This window comes from Schistocerca piceifrons, chromosome 6 (genome assembly GCF_021461385.2).
Source record: "Schistocerca piceifrons isolate TAMUIC-IGC-003096 chromosome 6, iqSchPice1.1, whole genome shotgun sequence".
Classification (NCBI taxonomy): domain Eukaryota; kingdom Metazoa; phylum Arthropoda; class Insecta; order Orthoptera; family Acrididae; genus Schistocerca; species Schistocerca piceifrons.
Genome location: NC_060143.1, coordinates 503,366,821 through 503,381,533, shown reverse-complemented (window position 1 = coordinate 503,381,533; position 14,713 = coordinate 503,366,821). Strand labels below are relative to the sequence as shown.

At 43.2% G+C, this 14,713-nt stretch overlaps 1 pseudogene; it reads right to left on the bottom strand.

The window, feature by feature from the left end:
- Positions 1–14,377: 14,377 nt before the first annotated feature.
- On the bottom strand, positions 14,378–14,495 carry LOC124803991 (annotated as a pseudogene).
- Positions 14,496–14,713: the final 218 nt, after the last annotated feature.

Below are 14,713 nucleotides of genomic sequence, written 5' to 3'. Positions count from 1 at the left end.
TGAGTAAAACTGAGCATCTTGGAGCCTATTGCGCACAGTTTGTGTCGCAACACGACCTCCTATGGCTGCACGAAAAGCATTATTCAACATGGTGGCGTTGCTGTCAGCGTTTCTCTGAGCCATAAGCCGTAGGTAGCGGTTATCCATTGAAGTAGTAGCCCTTGGGCTTCTTGAGCGAGGTATGTCATCGACAGTTCATCTCCGTGTATCTCCTCCATGTACGAATAACATCGCTTTGGTTCACTCCTAACTCGTGGATACTTTCCTTGTATAGAGCCCTTCCTGGCGCAATGTAACAACGCGGAAGCGATCGAACCGCAGTATTGACTGTCTAGGCATGGTTGAACTACAGACAACGCGAGCCGTGTACCTCCTTCCTGGTGGAATGACTGGAACTGATCGGCTGTCGTACCCCCTCCGTCTAATAGGCGCTGCTCATGCACGGTTGTTTACATCTTTGGTCAGGTTTAACGACATCTCTGAACAGTCAAAGGGACTGTGTCTGTGATTCAGTATCCAGAGTCAACGTCTATCTTCAGGAGTTCTGTGAAACGGTGTGAAGCAGAAATTTTTGGATGAGAGTATTTGAGAAATATACCAACGCTTGGAAAAAGATCCCAAATTTCTTTCTTAGAACAGCACAGGTGACGTTGTCACTACAACTTTTCAGTTGGATGTATATAGCTTGTCTAAAGTACGAAACACGATCAGTCGGCCTTGAGCCCTTGCTGTACGAGGTTTTGGGGAATCCGTGCAACACTCTACCATAGTCGACCCATCCATGTTCCTCAGAAACGTAACACGAAAAGGAGGGGCTGATTCACATTGGATGCTGAATGAAGCTAACACTATCGACCATAACATCTATCATTCTTGTTATTGGGTAACAACTAAGAAGGGCTTGAAGCAAAGATGAAGCTATTAATGGTCAATTTACACTGTAGTATGCGGGAAGCTGCCTTGAACCAATGATACTGTGACTGTGAAACTCACCTCTGCGGAACTATCAGTAGCCTTGACAGACTCATGATCCTTCTCAGAATCCTCCATATCAGTGGCTGTCGTCATCCCAGCTTCCTTCACCACCTGTCGGCAAAACAAGAAGAAGTTTTGAGTTTACCTCCAGTGTGCAAGTTAAATAATGCGTCGATATCTACACCAAAATCACCTTTATATCGTTGTAATAAATATCATCATAACTGTAAACAGGATACATCGAAATAAAACAAATGTCATTTCACATCGTGTTGGTGGCGTGAACTAGAATATCTGTTGCCGTGTAATCAGAATTGAGTGAAAGCCTACCCTTTCCAGTAGTTGCCGCACTTCCTTTCGAGACAAATTACAGAAGACGTGATTAGTGGAATTTTTCCTTAGCTGGTCGTATCTTGTCTACAAAGCATTGCATAAAAGACACCGTTAGTTTTTCACCTATAACTCAGAACAATCCATAGATTGCTATGATGTACTGATAAGGTAGCATCGACGCTTGTCCAGTACATCTGAGTTTACACCTGCGATTATCCGCAATCTCAAACATAAACTCTATAATGTTTGGAGAATGTAATTTACTGCATGTAACAAGTACAGTGCTACAGATTTACTTTAAATTTGTAATTTAACGAGACAGGGTGATATTTTACGAAGCGTGGATTTCAAATGGTTCAAATGGCTCTGAGCACTATGGGACTCAACTTCTGAGGTCATTAGTCCCCTAGAACTTAGAACTAGTTAAACCTAACTAACCTAAGGACATCACAAACATCCATGCCCGAGGCAGGATTCGAACCTGCGACCGTAGCGGTCTTGCGGATCCAGACTGCAGCGCCTTTAACCGCACGGCCACTTCGGCCGGCACGGAGCGTGGAATTGTAGAGCAATTACTGAACTATCAATTGGTAAATAAGGAGAGGCTCACATAATCTTCGTTGGCAGTAGTTATATAATCCTCATGTGCCCATGGACATGCGTTTGATATTCAGAAAAAGTGCTCGGCATACTACGTGCACTGAACGTAAAATAGAGTTGAATACATATTGTAAGGGTGGCCTTCCTACAGCTGAATATTCATGACAACGTTGATAGTCAGACAAATATCGTTGTCTCTAATGCATCTTTTACCACTCTGTTAAGATACACACATTGCACAAGTCACTCGACCACTGAAGGTTTACAGTCATGGCTCGAGGTAAAAAAACTGATATAAAGAGCTTCAGTTTGAAATGACTACTCTCAAGTCCGATCTCTTGATGTGAGTAAATTAGGATGACCTTTGCAATACACTGCATTTGGAAAAATAAGAAACTCGCCAACAAACCTAAATTACTCATAAATATAACAGGAAGAGAGGGGAACGAAATCTCAGTTGTTGCTAAATGACGCTACCACAGTGTCACTGTAACTGAGGATTGGTATTCTGAAACAAATGTCAAAGGCTTAATTTACTCTACAATATGCGCGCTGCTGCTTTCAACCTAAGTTACTGTGTCTGTGAAACTCACCTCTCCTGGACGAATAGCTAATTTGAAAGGCTGACGACCGTTGTCGATGTATGTGACCAAGATCACCTCATCTCCTTTCTTCACCTGTCGGGAAAATGAAAAACAGTCTTCACTTTATCTAATCACACTACACAGGTCTAATGATGCGTCATTGTTTACATATAAAGTAAATGTAATGTGTTGGTACTGGAAAATATGTTATGTTCCCGCGAAAGACTATTTTACGAAATTAAGAGAAAGTTCCTTGACATTGGTACGTGGGGTGTAACCTAGAGGTGACATCACAGTTGGGTGAAACAGATATGCTAGGCAATCTTTACTACAATACCTATCAATGGTAAATACTGAAGATAGATTCCCTGAGGACTTTTCAATTATCAGGACGTATCTATTCTACAAGCTATAATATAAGAGATCCCACATCTACGGATATCGTCCACACTGCTGTATTCTGAGCTCAATGGTAATGAGGCCAGTTGACATGGATTTCATTAATATCGGTAATTTGACACCCATTTTGTTATTTCCTCTTATGACCAAATGAAAGATAAAGACGAAGGCAATTAAGGGTCTGGGGTAATTCTTGACTTCCGAATGGCTTTTCTGTTATCACAACACAAACGCCTATTTTCGATACACGCATTAAAAAAAGTCTTGCATCAACTCGGTTTCGAGAATTCCGGTACCAGTACAGAACAATAGAACATAGATCAACATAAACAGCAATTCCACCCTTTTTATTCCTCATGAAAACCACAAACGGCATGTTGTACCACCATACACCGAGAGCTTCAGAGGTGGTGGTCCACATTGCTGTACACATCGGTACATGTAATACTCAGTGGCATGTCCTCTCACATTCATGCATGCCTGTATTCGTCGTGGCATACCGTCCACAAGTTCATCATGGCACTGTTGGCCCAGATAGTCCCAATCCTCAATGGCGATTCGGCGAAGATTCCTCAAAGTAGTTGGTGTGTCACATCGTCTATAAACAGCCCTTTTCAATCTATCCCAAGCTTGTTCTACAGGGTTCATGTCTGGACAACATGCTGGGCACTCTAGTCGAGCGATGTCATTATCCTGAAGACGTCCTTCACAAGATTTGCACGATGGGGACGCCATTTGTCGTCTATGAAGACAAATGCCTTGCCAATATGCTGCTGATATGGTAGCACTATCGGTCGGAGGATGGCATTCACGTGTCGTACAGCCGTTACGGCGCCTTCCGTGACCACCACTGGCGTACATCGGCCCCACATAATGCCACCCGAAAACAGCACGGAACCTCCACTTAGCTGCACTCGCTGGACAGTGCGTCTAAGGCGCTCAGCCTCATCGGGTTGCCTCCAAACACATCTCCAACGATTGTCTAGTTGAAGGCATATGCGACAGTCATCGGTGAAGAGAACGTGATGACAATCCTGAGCGATCCATCCGGCATGTTCTTGGACCCAACTGTGTCACACTGCATGGTGTGGTGGTTGTAAAGATGGACCTCGCCATGGACGTTGGGAGTGACGTTGCGCATCATGCAACCTACCGCACACAGTTTGAGTTGTAACACGTCGTCCTGTGGCTGGACAAAAAGCAATATTCAACGTCGTGGCGTGGCTGTTAGGGTTCCTCCGAGCCATAATCCTTTGGTAGCGGTCATCCACTGCAATAGTAGACCCTCGGCGGCCTGAGCGAGGCATGTCATCAACAGTTAATGTCTCTCTGTATCTCCTCCATGTCCGAACAACATCGCCTTGGTTCCCTCCGAGACTCCTGGCACTTGCTTTGTTGAGAGCCCTTCCTGTTACAAAGTAACAATGCCGACGTGATCGACCCGCGGTGTTGAGCGTGTAGGCATTGTTGAACTACATATAACACGAGCTGTGTACCTCCTTCCTGGTGGAATGAATGGAACTGATCGGCTGTCGGACGCTATCAGTCTAATAGGCGCTACTCATGTATGATTGTTTACGTCTTTGGGCGGGTTTAGTGACATCTCTGAACAGCCAAAGGGGCTGTGTCTGTAATGCAGTATCCACAGTCAACGTCTACCTTCAGGAGTTCTGTGAACTGGGGTAATGTAAAACTTTTTTTGATGTGTATAGCATGATCACAAGGGTATCAAGCGCGATTTGAAACTGTACTGACGATTTCTTTGTGAGGAGGATACAGCATGTTATCTTGGATGGAGAGTCATTGACTGATGTAGAGGTAACATTAGGGGTGCCACCAGGATATGCTTAGGGCCCCCCCTTTCCACACAGCCTACGAAATACCTGGCAAAATTCATTTACAGTAACGCCAGATTTACTGAAGATGATGCATTTGTGTGCAAAAGGATATTGTGCAAAATGAGCTGCCTAACACTCAGTTGCAAGTCAGTTACTTTTGAAAGTAATGTAAATACTGGAATGTAATTGGAAGTGTTCAGAAGTATAAAAGTGAGCACTACAGAAAGCAAAGGACGTATTCCGTCATCATTCAGACCTTCCGCCTAGACAGTATTACGTCTCAATCAAATATTTGCGTCTATTGCCCTGCGGCCATATTCCAGGTTAGGCCCAGACAGTGTTTAAACAACTTGATAGATTGCTGTGGTGCAAACGCCCGTTGTGTCTGACGCACGTGCGTATACTGCACAGTATTGTGTCAAGTGGTTTAAATTCTGCCAGCGACTCATCATCACTACTGTTGTAAGATAATCGGCCCAAATATCGTAAGAGGAAATAATAGTAGCCCGGACATACGCCCGAAAGGCGATGAGATATTACATCCTTCGGGAAAATTTAGAAAGAACGCAGGGACTAAACAGTAAAACAGCAATGCGTCACAATCGTAATGTATGCACTCATACAACTTCTGTGTATCAATCTGTAGACAATTGAAACGGGAAGATATGCTTAGGCGTAGGTAACGGAGAAGCAGACTTTGCCTCATTCGAAGAATACTGTGAAAACGCAGTCCGTCTTCCAAAGAGACCGATTACAAACAACTCTTGCGACTCATCCTATCATACTACTGCCAAAGAGGAAACCAAAATTGTCACAGGTGTGTGCTGCTTAACACAGAGTGTCATAGAAATTGGAAGTAATCTAGACTGACATACGTCGGGAGTCCGACACCAACCATCCCGTGAGAGCCTACTTACTATGTTTCAACACCCATTATTAAAAGAAGAACCATCCACATATCCCTGTAGTATGTGCCATGAAGGTAATAGCAGCTAAGTATAGCCCATTTAAGGAAGCATCCTTCCTACGCTCTATACGATAATGTAATGGGAAGAAACCGTAACCTATGAGTGAATGAGAAGCAGGCCATGCCATATGCTTCAGAGGTTTTTGTAGATTACTGATACAGTAGAAACACTGTACTACCTCTCTAATGTAGCAGCCTTGTATAGGGTAGTGCAAGTAGATGCTTTATACATATCTCTACGCTCTTCCTTGACCGAGCTTGTCCTGCTCGGTGGTACAAGACAAATGATCCAGTTGGGACGTAGTAGCTGCTAGATGCTCCACGTATGTAGCGACTCCCTCATACCTAGAGAGAAACAAGCTCATGCCATCAATATCTGCCCTTCGCCTCCACAACAAGGTGTGGTGCCGGTGGCTGGATGTGAAGGGTGGACAGCTGTGAGTCATTTGTCAACAGCTCGGGCAAGGCGCCCCTTCGTTAATCGGATAGCTATCCTAATGAACGTACACTAGGCCCTAATCCTTCTCTCCTTCCCTGGGGAACGTTTGCTTCAGTCTGCAGTAGCTATCGTATTGAGCGTCACCACTCTCCGTTCCCGTAAAACGAAAGGAAAGAAGGAAGACGGGGGTTTAACATCCCTTCAACGCTTCAACCTTCAACGGTTCGAAGTCTCGGAAAGGAGACGATAGGAAAGAATATCTGCCGTGCCTTTTCTAAGGAACTATGCCAGCGTTCACTTTTAAGCGATTTCGAGAAATGAAGGGCAACCTAAGTGTGGATATCCGGACGACGACTGGATCATTCCTTCTCCGGGCATGAGTACAGCGCGTCCTCATGGAAGAGCGTCACACGGTGGTAGAAATGATTTCGTCCGTTTACGATAGGGAAAGCCGTCCTGCAACACGGATCCTATTGTCGTATTTGGAAGGCATCATACATTGTGACAGATTCCTTAAAAATCTTCGTATATGCTCCACGGCATATCTACATTTGAAGCAAATATTTAGTTTCTGAGTGACTGATTTCAACTTGATTAACACTAGGTAATCCTGTTCTCTCCTGCATTTGTTGTAATATCTTTACCTTTAACACTGATTTCATTGTTTATTTTTTCAGAACTGCGTTTCTCTGATTATATTCTGTCATATAGTTTACTTCCTTAACAATTTTTGTTGTAAATGGGTGGTGATGAATGAGCTGGTCTGTAAAGCAATTGAAACGAAAGCTGCATCTTGACACAGCCTCCAATTTATGACTGTATATCTACCGTCACCTCAACAACTCACTTTGACTCAACTGCTTCAAAGATCAGTGCCTTGGCCGCTTCTAGTAATTGCGCTTTCCCTCTTATTAACAGAGACGGTGTATTCATATTTCTTGTCTGCAAGCTCCTACGAGGTTTCATTATGACCTGGGTGTTGTCAGCTTGAAATCCTTACATACCATGCCGCATATGTGATCACATGATGTCATTAACCTTGACAAAAAGTATCTTATGATATCCGACCTCCATAATAAATTTCGTCTTCCTTTAAAATACGCTTCAGAGCTAAATAAACTGGTACACATGCCTAATACCGTGTAGGCATCCCCTCCATCACCCCCCCCCCCCCCAACAATCGGAATTGCCGCAACACAAAGTTGCATGTACTCGACCAATATGTAAGGTAGTGGTGGAGGGCATTCACAAACAGGACGTTGCAACTCATCCCATATATGCTAAATAATGTTCATGCCTAGGGAGTTTGGTGGCTAGCGGAAGTGTTTGAACTCAGAAGAGTGCTAGAGTGCTCCTGGAGCCACTCTGTTGCAATTGTGGACGTGTGGGGTGTCGCATTGTCCTGATGGAATTGCCCAAGTCCGTCAGAACGGGCATAAATGGATGCAAGTAATCAAAGAGGAGGCTTACGTACGTGCCACCTGTCAGAATCGCATCTAGACGTACCAGGTGTCCCAAACAATTCCAGCTGCACACGTTCCACATCACTACAGAGACTCCAGCAGCTTGAACAGTCCCCTGCTGACATGCAGATTCCATGGTTTCATGAGGTTGTCTCCATACCCGTACACGTCCATCGGCTTGATACAATTTGAAACGAGACTACTCCGACCAGGCAATATGTTACCAGTCATAAGCAGCCCAATGTCGGTGTTGGCGGGCCAAGGCGAGGAGTAAAGCTTTGTGTCGTGCCGTCATCAAGGGTACACGAGTAGGCCTCCGCCTGCGAAAGCCCACATCGATGATATTTCGTTGAATGGTACGCACGGTGACACTTGCTGATGAGACAGCACCGAAAACTGTAGCAATTTTGGAAAAGTTTGGACATGTTTCGCGTTGAACGACTCTCTTCAGTCGTCGTTGGTCCCATTCTTGCACGATATTTTTCCGGCCGCACCGATGTCGTAGATTTGATGTTTGACGGGATTGCTGATATTCACAGTACACTCGTGAAACGGTCTTACGGGAAAATCCCCACTTCATAGCTACCTTATAGATTCTGTGTGCCATCGCTCATGCGCCGACTGTAACACCACGTTAAAACTTTTTAAAATCTTGCTAATCAGCTACTGTAGCAGCGGTAACCGATCAAGCAACTGCGCCAGACACTTGTCTTATATAGGCGTTGCCGACGGCAGAGTCGTAGTCCGCCAATTAACATATCTCTGTATTTGAATACGCACGACTATACCAGTTTCTTTGGCTCGTCAGTGTATACCTTCATGTTGTTTCCGTTGACGGATAGTAACCAACGACTGAATACACGGTGACACAAAGTGAACGGATGATGTGAGTTGTGTATTAGGAGTGGAGGGGAGCGGTCAGTCACCCCCGAGCGTTATTATTCTTTAGGTTAGAGCACAAATTTCATTAACAATGGCAGAAAGCAACCATCAGCATCGTACATTCAGTACTGAACATTATATCGAAAATGATGAATCTGTTAAAACCGTTCAACGGCTTTTTCATATAAAGTTCAGTGCTGAGCGCAATGGTTCAATAACTCATCTCAACAAAATACTTCATTGCGTTTACTTTTTTCGCACAACTGGATCAGTTGCGAAGGGAACGTTGACTGATCGTGATCCCACATATGTCGACAGAGTAAGAGCGTATATTCGAAGACCTCGTTGCTCCACTGGACGGCGTGCTTCGAGTTGGCACGACCCGTCACTCGCTACAGCATGTCCTTAACTGTGAGTTACAATCCAATCTTTATAAGACTATGATCGTACAGGAGCTTCACGAACGCGATTTTCACTAACGGAGCCTGTTTTTTTGAGAGAATGCTTTGTGTTCCTGCTAGAGATGATGTTTTGGTGATTGTGAACGAAGCATCTCACTTTCAGTTGAACGGTTTTGTAAATAAGCGGAACTGTCGAAGTGGCAAGCAGACGACTGTAAAGAATTGCATCATAAACCATTGTACAGCAAAAAAGTGAGTGTGTGGTATAAAGTTTCCCAAGTAAAAGTCGTTGGGCTCCCTTTATCTTAAGATGGCAACTCTTGTGTAACAGTAAATTATGAACGTTATCAGAAAATCCTACACAATTATTCGCGCCCAAACATGAGGAATTATTTTGGGAGAAGTGTCATTCCAGCAAGATGGAGCAACGTCCCACGCGGCTAATGCATCGATGATTGTTGTTCGAGAAATGTTTCCTCAATACTTGATCTCATGTTTTGGCGATGTTTACTGGGTACTCGCTCGCCATGTATGTCGCTTTGTTTCTTCTTCTTAGGGTGTCTTTTGAATTGGACGGATTATTGACGCTAGACCTTGTTCACTTACCGATCTGACGGTTGCAGTACGTTAAGAAAATGCTGCTGTTTCACACGATTTCACAAACATATGCATAGCTTTAAAGAAAGACTTTACATGTGAGTGTATGTAGAAGGACGCCATGTTTCAGATTTTATCTTTAAACAATAATTGCTGTTCTGAAATAAGCGAATTTACATATTGGAGTTGTGAAAATATTTTTGTCTGTGACCAGTCATGGTACTTCGAAATTAATGCATTCTATCCGGTACTTTGAAATTAATGTATTCTATTTGTGGCGCCCCGTAAAAACATAAGGTATAGGACACGAATCTCTAGTAATACTTCACTGACTGAAGCCAATAGTACTGGTATAGAAGAATAAACTCTAAAGGTAGTGACAAGGAAGTAGCAGTTACAGCTCCCCTGGCTGCAACTGAGTCTCGCAATGCAAGATTGAGAAGGTAAAGAGACCATTTACAGTAAATCGTCCATGTGACGCAACACGAGCAGGCCATGCCAAAGCATTCAGGCTGCTGCTGGGAAGCCTGGCTTCTGTGCTCTAGCTGCCAGGAGCCACGTGCGGCGGCGTAACTCACCTTGGTGCTGCCGGGCGGTGAGTCAGCGCTGACGGCCTCCCCCTCTGGCTCCGACTCCTTGCGGACCCCGCAACACAGGAGCAGGCATCGGAAAAACCGCAACATCTCTGCACAGAGGAAACACATTTAGAACTGTCCCCACCTTCCGTGTGATAGCACCGTAGTAGCAATGTCTCACAGCTGCAGTTCGAAGAATACAAACAAAAATACAAACAGGAATACAAGAATGGGTTACTGGAGGTCATCCCAAAGAATGTGTGGTATCGTGGTGAGATCGTGGAGCCACTCCAAAGCAGCCAATGAGAATCGATACCGCAGGCATTAGCGAGGACTCGCTGCCTTCTGCGACAACCAGTGGGACATACTCCAGAAGACAACCGCCCGTGTCAGTGCAGTAGCCCCCTCACGCTGAGGTGAATACAGTGTCGAGCACGCTATACCTCAACATCACAGTGTAGGACCAGTTCAAGTTTAAGACGCACTTTTACTGTTGTAAATGTCGAAGTAGTGGGGGTGTAAGACAACCGTTTGTTACTCTGTGTATGAAGTGATGCTTTCATTGTCATGGACAGTTTTAAATTACCAAGCAGTCCTGTGGCAAAGAAATGTGTTGAAGCAAAATAAATACTTCATTCATTTGTATAATGCCGTTAACTAATACTTTAAGTGTTCTAGTTTGATGAGCTTCTTCCCAGGGCAGTCAAAGAACCCACATTTATGGTCAGACAAAATTAGGTAGTCTGGTCACAACACAATGGCAGAGCAATGGTGCATCACTAACGAGTATTACCATGGCTTGAAAAGTTAAAGATGCTATACAAATCGTAAGCTTAGGCTTCCAGTCAATCTTTGCAACTAGAGTAGGATGACGTGGCGCAGAAGTCGGCTGGCCGTACGTTTTGTCATCGCAAGATGGTGAGGTATAATTATCACAGCATCAGAGGATTTCACTTCGTCGTAGCTCAGCCAATTAGCACAAAATATTTGTAAATTATATACACAAGCATTCTAGTCAATCACTCTACCTTTTACTGAAAACCAGATCATGATCCCTACAGTCGTTCCTGGGGTTTTTGACACATTACGAATGCAGTGTAAGTTTCTAATCGTAAGAAATTATTTTATGTGAAATGATTACGTAGTAACTATTTTCGGCTATTTTCCTTTACTTATGCTGTCAAACATTCCTTCTTGTAAAACAGATTTTGGTAAGTGAGTTTCCGACTATCAAAAAACGGCAGGAGCTTTTTATTGCATTGTGTTAGAAGCTTAACTTTTTACACCTCCTAGAGACCGACAACTTGGTATCTGACAAACAAACCCGTGAAAGTGAGTCTCAACTGTCGGTTAAACAGACAGACAGATGGTCAACGAGTGATAAGGTAAGGGTTCTTTTCTCACAGACTGAGATACAGAACCCTAAAAATAGAAATTTCACTCGCGGGTCCGCCAAAGCGTGAGCAGTTATTATTACTGTAGTTGCTGGGTAGTGACTGACGCACCGAAAATGGTGCTCAACTGCGAAAAAAAGTTTTAATTGTTTAATTTCAGTTTTTACGTTATTTACATATCCAATAACCAGAAATAATGCTCGGAGTGTTGTGTTTATTAATACTTTTATTAGAGGCTTGAGAAAAGGCAAAGTAAAATATGGATCTGAATACACATTTTCAAGAAAGGATTGTACATACTTTACTCACGAGCACTCTGCAAATAACGTTCTAAGAAGGGATTGAAATTAAAGCGTAAATGATTCGAATTCTGTTAGTTTCATTTTGCACTTCGAACAGTGCTCGGCAGTGCAGATCAGATCGACCCATCGAGAGAGAGAAAGGCTCCTTATTTACAGACTGAACGCTAAAACAGGTATTTCTTCCCGAGAAGAGTGCTTCAAAATAGAATCCATTGTCGAAATTACCCGTTAAGCGTAGTATTCGTGGAGACTGCGAAATTACCACTTGATTGTGATACTGCGTCATACATAACAAGACGACGAGACAGTACTGCTTTTCCTTTTTTACGATATCATCTCAAAACGTGCAAATGATCACTGTTAAACAATAAATGTGTTTCAATTGTATGCCTTTCAGTCCCGTCCTAAAAAAGCTTTGCAATACCAAATTTTCTATTGCATTTTCTTTTCATATCTTTCATTGAAATATTAATGATTACGAAATACAGGGTGAGTCACTAACTAATGCCACCATTAATAACTCTGAAAATATTATAGGAGCTGAAAAGTTTGTGGGACAAAAGTTGCATGGGCAAAGGGGCCATAATATGACGTTGGTTTGTTGTTTCTAGGCGGGTTCGCGTAAGTGATATGAAGGTCAACTTTGTTCTTTTTTTTGTTTTTTACTGCGATGCTATAGATTGGTACTTATTTTCAGATAGCGCCTATAGAGACGAATCCAATGGTGTGCAACAATAAGGTCTTTAAAGGTCAACGATGGTCACAAAGGTGGCATGAACGTCCTTTTACAGAAGGTGTTGGGAGGGATGACCATAGCCGTTATCAGAAAAGAAGTACCAAACTATAGGATCCGATTTTAAAAATGAAGTTGACCTTCATATCTCTTACGCGACCCCAACTAGCAACAAGAAACCAACGTCATATTATGGCCCCTGTTGTCCCATGCAACAATTGTCCCACAATCTTTTCAGCTACTACCATACTTTCGGAGTTATTCTAGGTGGCAATAGCTAGTGACTAACCCTATATTGAACATTATTTCGGTTTGTATGTAGTGTAAGTAACGTAAAAACTGAAAACAAGGAAAAGATATTGCAGAGGTTCTCGACACCAGGAGCCTCGCATTACCGTTTGCACATTTTCCGCTGCAGCAAGCGTTGCTTGCTAGCTGCACTAATATAAATGGTTCATGCTGCTAGCGACCCCCTCCGAAAAACGATATTTGTGACCGCTTGACCATCTGTGGCTTCCACTTTGTAACTTTCATTTCTGATCAAGTCCAGCATATTCGGACGGACCAGTATGCGGGGTCCCCTTGTCAGTCATACGCATCAAACGCCTATCACCAATATCAGCGGTTAGCTACAAAGTATGATATCTGACTTTCAGTTATTGGACACTTGGAGGCTAAAATATCCGAACAAGTGGTTTATTCATATGTCACAGCTAAAGCAGCGAGCCAGTTAAGACAGCATATACAAGTAACAAACAACAAATCGCAAACAAAATACGTGTAGCAAACTGTGGCACTATACATTTCAGAACATTCCGCGTATCTTGTTATCACTGCTGGCAAACCACAAAAATCCTCTGGTATAGAGGATTACGGCAACTTATCCGCAGTTTACATTACGATTCGGAATTAGAGCACAAATTTAATCATATCAGAATTAGAGTGACATTGTAGACAGATCAATACGCACCTGAGATATATTGCCTTTAGTGAAAACTAAGCCCGCATTATTAGACTGTTTGAAACAAAACACAAACCTAGCAAAAAGTGACTGGGGGATATATCTTTTTTGGACTGTGGAATTTATACGAGGTAGGAGATGAATACAAAATGAACAGGTCGCAGAAAAGGCATTTCAAGGACAATATTACTAGCCTGACAAACAGTCATACGACAGGTTATCGCAAAACAACACATCATCAACCTCTCGACCACAAAACAGCGACCACGCATCTTACAGAAATTGGTTGACAAATAAAAGATTTCTTAGTGATGCACAACATGGCATCAGACTATTGTGACACACACCGCCTTCTTATAGTCTACAGAAGGTGGATCGTCTGGAAATCTACTAGTCCCAATTGCTATGTAAGAGACTCATATTTCACTCAGGAAGGGCCCGAAGACACAAATCAGTCGATTTAGATTAATTGGCAATGGAATGTTATAGCAAATTCTGGTATTTACTACATTAACATAAATATGGCTTGTAGATTTTCTTCTAATACACGTGAAATTTTATTTCGGGTGAAAAAATATGCACTGTAGCCATTGATGACAGTCGACTGTTTAATTTCTCCAATTTGCAACTAAAAGCAATTGAAATGATATGTAACATAATGTAATTAATTGTCCTGCAAGAAGAGCCGTTTCTTTCAAATAAATGAACGGTTTAAGAACAGGTAGATACAAAACCACTCCGTCTACAGGCCACAAGTAGCCCATCGGGACCATCCGACTGCCGAGTCATCCTCAGAGGAGGATGTGGATAGGAGGGGCGTGAGGTCAGCACACCGCTCTCCCAGTCGTTATGATGGTATTCTTCACCCAAGCCGCTACTATTCGGTCAAGTAGCTCCTCAATTGGCATCACGAGGCTGAGTGCACCCCGAAAAATGTCAACAGCGCAAGGCGACCTGGATGGTCACCCATCCAAGTGCCGACCACGCTCGACAGCGCTTAACTTCGGTGATCTCACGGGAACCGGTGTATCCACTGCGGCAAGGCCGTTGCCAGGTAGATACGAATTGTTCACAAACACAATTGGGCTTCTTATCGTAATATTACGTTATTACCTTTCCCTTGCTTAATATATAGAATCGAAGGATGTGCTGGTAATGGTTCATCTATGCCACATTAATACATCCTTGCAATTTTTATTTTAGTACAATAAAAGATTTAGTAATCAAGAAAGTTAGGGGCGAGTTACACCGCGAAAATGTACTTACCGAG